A 9,634-nucleotide genomic window follows, 5' to 3' on the forward strand; every position below is an offset into this window, starting at 1 on the left:
AACTTTTACATGAGTGAAAATTTTTGTAAAATAACATGAAAAATTCGAAAGTAAATCGGCTGACACAACAAACTGCATGATGAACCGATACTATAGGCTAGTCTACTAGTCTTGGTTTTTTGCAGCTGAAATATTTAAATCTTTATATATAAAAATGAATCGCTAAATGTGTTGGTAAGCGCATAACTCGAGAACGGCTGAACCGATTTCGATAATTCTTTTTTTATTATATTCCTTGAAGTACGAGGATGGTTCTTATGTAGAGAAAACGTAAACATGTACCACGGGCGAAGCCGGGGCGGACCGCTAGTCTATAATATAAAAATGAATCCCAAAATGTGTTGGTAAGCGCATAACTTGAGAATGGCTGAACCGATTTCGTTAATTCTTTTTTTATTATATTCCTTGAAGTACGAGGATGGTTCTTACGTAGAGAAAACGTAAATATGCACCACGGGCGAAGCCGGGGCGGACTGCTAGTAAATAATAAATAAATAAATATTTTTTCAGGACAATTTTCACACATGGCACGATCCCATACTAAGCTTTCGCTTGTGTTATGGAAACCAGATGGCTGATAAACATACATATATAATTTTAAATAAATACTTATTTAGACACAGAGCAAAAATCTATGTTCATCACACAAATATTTGCCCCGCGTGGGAATCGAACCCACGACCTCTGGCTTGGAAGGCAGGGCCACTACCAACCAAGCCAACCGGTTAGTCAATATTTTCATTACATTCAATAAATATTTTCAAATTTATCTTTGCAACCAAAAATCCCCATTATGGCAATGAATACTAGAATAAGTTTTTATTATGCCTAATAAGCTAGATATTTTTAAAAGTTTTTATCTATTTTCTGCTGAAATAAAGTTTAATTCAATTTCTATATAACTAACTATGTCTTCACTGTCCAAAAAGATGTAATATTTTCGACACAAATTCAATTTCTATTGAAGCATACTTGACTCCAAATAATAATTTGGAACGCATGAAGCAAGCCAACGGGACATCTAACTTTAAATTGCATTTTCAGCCAATTTACTGTAGCGACTTGTCCCCATGTGGGGTATGGGGCAAATGTAGTTTAAATCTACTACATTAATCTATTTTCTATACGGACAAGAAGTAAAGGTGAAATTGAAATAAAACTAATTATTATTTATAAACTTTTATAAATGTATATTGGCCTAAATCATCCTAATATTATAAAACAATAATAATCTCACTGTGAAAATTACTGGCTCGCACTTGGCCATTCTTCATCATGCTACAGATAGCTAAGAAATACAACTTTATTTTAAACTGACTATCTCAGAGGAAGTGTAGTTATCAAGTTACACGGAACAAAATAATATTAATCATTCTGATAAGAAGTTGATTGACATATAAAGATTGAAAAAGAGAGAATTTGTTTTATATCTTTTAAAGACTTCGTTTTTAGTTCGACTAGATATAAATATTAGGGTTTTTAAATTAAATCTTATTATTAAAAGACCATAAGACTAATTATGTTTGGCTGTAGCTTAAATTAAAACACCTTCGTTGGAAATTCTCTAAAGAATAAATTGTTCATGGACGTTCTAAGAAATAACGATGTTGTATTCTTTTGTTTTCAATGTTAATTTGAAATGAGCCGGCTCCATTCCACAACTATGCCTTCCAAGAATTTATTAGCTTTTTATTCGATTTTATTAAATTCGAGATTAGTTTCACTTTTAATCTATCCTTTCTTCTTCTATAATCGTACATTACTATTAAGAGACTGAGAAACTTAAAAAAAAGCTTTATGAAACTTTTTTTAAGTTTCTCATTAGATAGATTAAGAATCTACTATAGTCTAAGAACTTTTAAAGGCACTATATTACAGTGCCAACTAAATTTAACGATAAATTCATTCATTTAGGGGGATGAAAGGTAGATTTTGTCCGATTATCAGACCCAACATGCACATAAAATTTCATGAAAATCGGTCCAGCCGTTTCGGAGGAGTATGGTAACGAAAGGCTGGTTCACACTTTGATTAGTGCGAGTGCAGGTGATTAGTGCGAGTGCAGGTGTGTAGTGCGAGTAGTGTCCAATTGACTGCGAGTGCAGGTGATTAGTGCGAGTGCAGGTGTGTAGTGCGAGTAGTGTCCAATTCACTGCGAGTGCAGGTGATTAGTGCGAGTGCAGGCACGCTGCGAGTGAGGGGGAAGGGAGGGCGCGCGGGACGTGGCTACTCGCAGTCCACTCGCAAAAAAATAGAACACGCTTCTATTCACTTTACTACACAGCCTACTAAACACTCGCACTAAACAGTCGCTGTCCACACGTAGTTACTAAACACCTGCACTCATCACCTGCACTCGCACTAATCAAAGTGTGAACCAGCCATTATGGCTGGTTCACACTTTGATTAGTGTGAGTGCAGGTGTGTAGTGCGAGTGCAGGTGTGTAGTGCGAGTAGTGTCCAATTCAACTGCGAGTGCAGGTGATTAGTGCGAGTGCAGGACAATGGTGAAATTCGCGACGCTACACACTACGCTAAACACTAAACACTAAACACTCCTGTCCAGACGTGTTTAGGCAGGCACACTGCGAGTGAGGGGGAAGGGAGGGCGCGCGGGACGTGGCTACTCGCAGTCCACTCGCAAAAAAATAGAACACGCTTCTATTCACTTTACTACACAGCCTACTAAACACTCGCACTAAACAGTCGCTGTCCACACGTAGTACTACTCATCACCTGCACTCGCACTAATCAAAGTGTGAACCAGCCATTACACGTGTGACACGAGAATTTAATATAGATAGAGATTTAGGTATCAAAATCTTCGTCAAAAGTAATTTATAAGCTTATAGACTGGGGTAGAAGCCTTTGAAAATAATGAAAAGATAAAAAAAATCGCAGTCGGATGAAACCCATTAGAAAAGGAGGGGAATATGATAAAAATGTAAGGAAAAATTAATTACGGTCAATCCGAGTTCGGGAAGCGGGAGTGGGGAGCTTTAAAGAGAAAAAAATGGTTTCTCTCGATTTCCGACAAAACTACAAGTCCTATAGAAAAAAGTTCAATGGCAAAGTTGTAGGTAATTAAAAGTTCTACAACTTTTGTATTCACAATTTTTTCACATAACCTAAAAATTTAGGTGAAAAATTCAAAAAACCAAGTTTTTGCTCTTTTATTTCTATGTACTTCAAAATTTATTTTTTTTCTACGAAATTTGGTGGAAACTTACTTTATTATGTCCCAAATACACTGTAATTTATTTGATTGAAAATATTTATTTTTTCGCCTTATTTTGAATTAATACCAAAAAAACAACCTAATTTTCAATCGAAAAGTCACCCGTCAAAATATCAGCTTTTTTCAAAAACTTGGGGTGCCTTTTATTTATTGAAATCTCTACTTTCATATGGTGTAAAAAAAATAAACACCACCATAGTAAATGTTCTCAGGAAATGCATACAAACAGTGTGAAAATTAGCTTTTACTAAATCAGACACACTTCTCGAACTCTATATCTTCTCTTGTATCGGCTTTTCGGTAATATTTCAAAAGAAAAAAAAATATCTGTTCTAAGTATAATATTTTACAGCATATTCAAAAGCAAAATGATGTCGATAAAAACATTTCAGGTAGTTCGAGAAGTGTGCCTGATTTAGTAAAAGCTAATTTTCAGACTGTTTGTATGCATTTCCTGAGAACATTTACTATGGTGGTGTTTATTTTTTTTACACCATATGAAAGTAGAGATTTCAATGAATAAAAGGCACCCCAAGTTTTTGAAAAAAGATGATATTTTGACGGGTGACTTTTCGATTGAAAATTAGGTTGTTTTTTTGGTATTAATTCAAAATAAGGCGAAAAAATAAATATTTTCAATCAAATAAATTACAGTGTATTTGGGACATAATAAAGTAAGTTTCCACCAAATTTCGTAGAAAAAAAATAAATTTTGAAGTAGATAGAAATAAAAGAGCAAAAACTTGGTTCTTTGAATTTTTCACCTAAATTTTTAGGTTATGTGAAAAAATTGTGAATACAAAAGTTGTAGAACTTTTAATTACCTACAACTTTGCCATTGAACTTTTTTCTATAGGACTTGTAGTTTTGTCGGAAATCGAGAGAAACCATTTTTTTCTCTTTAAAGCTCCCCACTCCCGCTTCCCGAACTCGGATTGACCGTAATTTATTTTTCCTTACATTTTTATCATATTCCCCTCCTTTTCTAATGGGTTTCATCCGACTGCGATTTTTTTTTGTTTCAAAAATTATCTACTCTAGTCTATTATAGCTCTACGCCAAAACAAATCTTGATTCTATCACATCTAAGACGGTAGCTAATCAGTATGGCGGGCCTTATAAATAAAACCGAATCAGAAATCAGGGTACAGTAATATTTATTTATACAGTGTCTCATACATTTTATGTGCTACGTGTCTTTGAGATGAAATTAATTCATGGAATTCATCACACCTTCATTTCTCTGACGTCTGTTTCTCAAATTATCAGTATAAGCACAGACTAATAATAATATACTGGTATAAGTAGGTACATAAAATATATGAGTGAGTATAATATCTATATCATTATATACAGACGCTATTGAACATAATATTATGTATATTATGTACTCGTATGTTCAGCCAGGACATTCTTATAAGTAGGTGTATTTATTATAAATATAGTTTAAAAAAACAGGCAATAATTGAATTGAATTAAAATTTCCGTTTATAGAGGTTAAAAATCGACTGTAAAAGAGTTGGTTACATACATACAGGTGAACAACATATAAGCTTGTTATAAAAAACTAGCCGCTCCGCGCGGTTTCACCCCCGTGGCTCCTCTCCTGTAGGTCGTAGCGTGATGGTATATAGCCTATAGCCTTCCTCGATAAATGAGCTATCTAACACTGAAAGAATTTTTCAAATCGGACCAGTATTTCCCGAGATTAGCGCGTTCAAACAAACAAACAAACAAACAAACAAACTCTTCAGCTTTATAATATTAGTATAGATTTACGACCTATACTCATACCCGTAGTATATTATTATTAGTCTGTGCTCATACCTATTAAATGTACATAAAAAGCATGAAATGACAAAGCCGTAACAAACATTAGAAACCATATTTTTTATAATATTTTTATCCTCCAAAGGAAGCCTACGTGGTGGTTTAAATAATATAGTCTATGTATGAAGCAATAATTTTAATAGCGTATTAAAAAGCGTCTCATCAGATTATATTGAAGTTTTTTGCAACAAATGGCAATCCTGAAGCCATAAAGATTAAAGAACACACATTTTGAGATCCTGTTTCATGTGAAAAACAAATTTTTGATCACTGAAAATTGCAACGTAGTAGTAGCTAGGTAATTAGCAAATGAAGTTATCTATGGTGTGAAGATCAAAATTCAAAAATGTGTTTTAAAAATTCAGATCTCAGTTTTTTCGTGTTCCCAAATACTACAGGGTTTCTAATATTCATAGCGTATCTACCTACTCTATCTACTTAATTACAGACTAATAAAATAGGACATTTTTTAGCCTATTTATATTTAATTGTTTTCTTGTGCCGCGGCAAATTATCAGACACTTCTAGGGAGAATTAGCTAGTTAAGTACATAATACAAGCAACATTCAACAATGTCGCATGATGTGGAAGTTTATTTTTATATCTAAGTACGCGTTGAAAAAAATAGTAGATATAATATATTAATTGTTATTGCAATATAAACACATAATATAAACATAGAACGAGAATTACTGTTTAATTTTTATTATCCATACCTACCTAAAAAGCGAATTATTCACCCATACCTACAGTTCGTTCTAATGTTCCCAAACCTCGATCTTTCGGATCAAAGGGAGTGAAATCCGGTTTGGAGTTCCTTGAATACCAATATATCGTATGTTTACAGCTTTGTCAAGACATCGGCGGATATTGCGAGTCTGGTCAACAAAGGTTCTGTTGCTTCAATGTTATGAAACTGGGATTCAAGCTTGTGTATTGGAATTATTGAGTTCATGTATTGTGTTCAGGGGGTTACAATGATGTCACAAAACAGTATTATTTCCAGTATGGAAGATATAGAGCGACTAGCGCCATTACTTTCCATCATTGGATATAATACTACTTTATGATATCATATACAATAAACTTATCATATTCTAGATTTACGCCTGCGGCTTCGCCCGCGTTTTCAAAGGAAAACACGCATAGTTCCCATTCCCGTGGGAATTCCGGGATAAAACCTATCCTATGTGTTAATCCAAGTTACCCTCTATATGTGGTGCTAAATTTCATTGTAATCGGTTCAGTAGTTTATGCGTGAAAACCATACATACATAATTACAAACCTTTCCTCTTTATTATATTATCTTATATATTCTCATGGTGTTAAAAGACTATATATTTTAAGTTTCATTCAAATCTGATCAGACAAATATCCATCTTCATAAACTATCTTGTCCGAATTTGAAGATCGATGACTTTCATGACAATAGTTAGAATAAAAATATATAAAACATTGAACTGAAAAAATCAAGGATATATAAAAAAAACAATGCTACCTATTATTATTTCGGGTATTAAGTTTATTCAAAATAAATAACCGTAAAGGTAATTTGTATCATTACAATGATCATTACTTCTAAAAAATGTACAGCGAAGATATTCGATAGTTATTGCACACAACATGTTTTGTTTACATATAATCTGAAATCCATTATACCCTTTAGTTTCTGTGATCTGTGATTATACCTGTGCTTCCATTGTAACATTTGACCTTTCAACTAATTTTGTGGCACTCATCTCTGACAGCAAGGATAATATTTGCGAATGGAAATGACGAAGTAATAGGCTGGTACAAATATTATTGTTCTTTATGAAGTATTATAATGAAATGACATTGTGTTATTATAATTTGAAGCTAAAATTATAATCTATATTGGGAAGAAGTGTTCTGTGTTTGGATCCTAGTTGAAAAATAAGATAAAATAATATCAGTCTATACTGTAAATATGGACTTTACAATTGTTAGTCATAAAAATAAAATTGATAATAAGGCTTTGTGAATTACGATCGAATACTTATTAATTAAAAACTGTTGTTTCAAAAATTACTTTGATTTCGTTTAAGAACGGTCTACGTATTACGCGCTGTATGATTTCCAATAATTTCATTCATCGTTGTACATAACATTCGACATTCATTTCCATTTATATTATTGTTATTTAAATAATGTAGTACTTAAATTAAAACACTTTTATGTTATTTGCAATATCCTTATTACGTCATTGGATTACATTTGATTAATATTCTAGCAAACAAATGATTAGGTACTTGTATTATCATTGCATGTCTCAAACGGTTCAAACCATATTATTATAATACGACTACTACACAATTTCAAACATAAAGCAGCTTTATGCAAATGTCTTCCACGACATGAACCCCTCTCAGGTAGAGGTACTTAGTAATAATTCATAGAGTACCATTGTCGTCCTAAAAACACTCACAAAAGCGTACCAAAGACAAATAAGGATCTTCACTGTAAAAACAAGCCACTACAATACTAAAGAGAAAAAAAGAAATTCTTTGTTTGCCTCTTGTGCCTACACCGTTGCTTATTAAAAGGGATTTTACTGCTTTTACCGTAATGTCTTGACACTCACAAGTCAGACCTGTCTTGTTACAAAGGAAGTAACAATTTTGCCGCGTATTTCTTTTTTTTTTTAATTTGAAGTGAGCACGGTGTTCTCGTTAACAGTCAGTATAATAAGTTTGCACAGTTATAAACTCCTTGCTGCATTTTACATGTTTGCCGTTCTGAAATTATTTGCTTCCTCATAACGGTCGCTTTTTTATTTAATCTCGTTAGCTACCAGTGACGATGTTATCGAAAACAGTCTTTACAATTCTCGAGACAACGTTGCCGGGCTACGGGATTTTGGATTGAAAATAGAAAGCGGGCTTTGATTTATTCTCATTGTCATTTTGGAAATTTAATCAAAAACAGTGGTTTAATATTTCCCCTTTTGTCACAGCTGTTTGTTCCGTCATTTAATCGAACATTCATTAATTGTAAACTTTTGCGTAATTAATAAACTTCGGAGCTAACTCATAACGTTCTATTTAAGTTGCATGCCTATAATATTGTTACTGTAATAATTAATGGGATCCCATAATTTATGAACATTAATTTGGAAATTTTTCATTAATTATAAATACCTATGATAGAAACAATTGAACGAACAGAAATTTCTTTTCAACGTAGAAACATAAGAAATAATGCCGTTTTTTATGTTATTATAAAAAAATAGCTTGTTCTGGGATTTGTTTTTTAACAAATTTATATCCATCAATGCTTATAAAGTTATACAAAACGGAATAATTACCAAAAAGATTACATTAATAAATTGCCTCATTGTTACATTAAAATCCGCCAATTGGAGCTTCGGGAAAATTAAACTTAAATGAAAATGCATAACTCTGAAAGCGTTGGCTTGAAAACTTATACGTGTGAAGCCGCGAGTATTACCTACTTAGTATAATTTGTATACGTAGTATATTATTATTAGTCTGTGGTATAATGTAACATAGACATTTATATATTTGACTAGCTGTGATGTAAGTATGTAACACCGAAAAAATTTTTTTTTTTAAATCGTACCAGTTTTCCTGAGATTAGCGCGTTCAAACAAACAAACTCTACAGCTTTCTAATATTATAGTATGGATATAGATAATCAATCTATTAAATATCAAATGATGATTAGAATAGGTGGTTGAGTCCTGTGTTCTCTAATGAGGAACCGTTTTATTTCTGTTTGGAGTTAAAATGGGTCGTATTATTCTTAGAAGACCTTTCAATCATTGTCCTGTTGGATTAAGGGTTTTTTGGTTATTATGTATAATAATATATTTAAATGATTTGGCTTCATTTTGGCACACAAATTTGTTTTTAATTAACTTTATTTTAATGTATTTTCACATTATATTGAATATCTACACAGTCAAATTCCGGATTATACCAAAAAAAAAATTAACCGCGTTCAAATTACGAATATTCATTAATTTAAAAAGTATAAATTGAAAACTTACATATCAATTTTTGCACAAGTCACAGTCACTTAACGAAAATGAACTTTTTCCGAAACGCCCGGAGCGAGCAGTGAACACGTGCGTCCTGCGCGACGCACGGCGAAGCTCTGCCTGCCCACACTTCACTTGTAGCTTTTCGATATGGTAATGTAAGTTAAGGCTGTTGTACCTAATCGCAATTTTAGATGATTGTTTTATTTTGGTTATTGGGTCTGTCAATCAAATGTGTAATGATTAATGAATCGAATGCACCGATTGAAGTATTTTGTGTAGTTTTACTTAAGCCTTAGGGTTTGTCTACGTAGGCTTAATAGTAGAAAATTGCCCCATTATTATTAGTTATCCTAATAATGTTAATAAAGTTTCTCCAGAAATAATGCTAAAAATTGTATGGATGTAACCAATGTGAATAAATACAAAGGTTTTCCAGCTTTTGGACATTTTATCGTTGCTCTTTATTCAAAGAAGAAATAAATTTACATTCATTCGTTTCCTTGACCATTTTGTAGAATTACTTTTAGCACAGAATAAATAC

The 9,634-nt window shown here is 32.6% G+C and overlaps 1 protein-coding gene across 1 annotated transcript in view; it reads right to left on the bottom strand.

The window, feature by feature from the left end:
* Window positions 1-9,201, bottom strand: part of LOC149478698 (somatomedin-B and thrombospondin type-1 domain-containing protein-like) — a 46,442-nt gene extending 37,241 nt beyond the window's left edge. The window contains exon 1 of the mRNA XM_089708685.1: window positions 9,100-9,201. The gene's annotated coding sequence lies outside the window, so the exon portion shown is untranslated. The remainder of the gene's footprint in view (window positions 1-9,099) is intronic.
* Window positions 9,202-9,634: the final 433 nt, after the last annotated feature.

This window comes from Colias philodice, chromosome 21, assembly GCF_061535455.1.
Source record: "Colias philodice isolate Cphi_HAF_F1 chromosome 21, ilColPhil1 Martin Lab GWU primary, whole genome shotgun sequence".
Taxonomy (NCBI): Eukaryota; Metazoa; Arthropoda; class Insecta; order Lepidoptera; family Pieridae; genus Colias; species Colias philodice.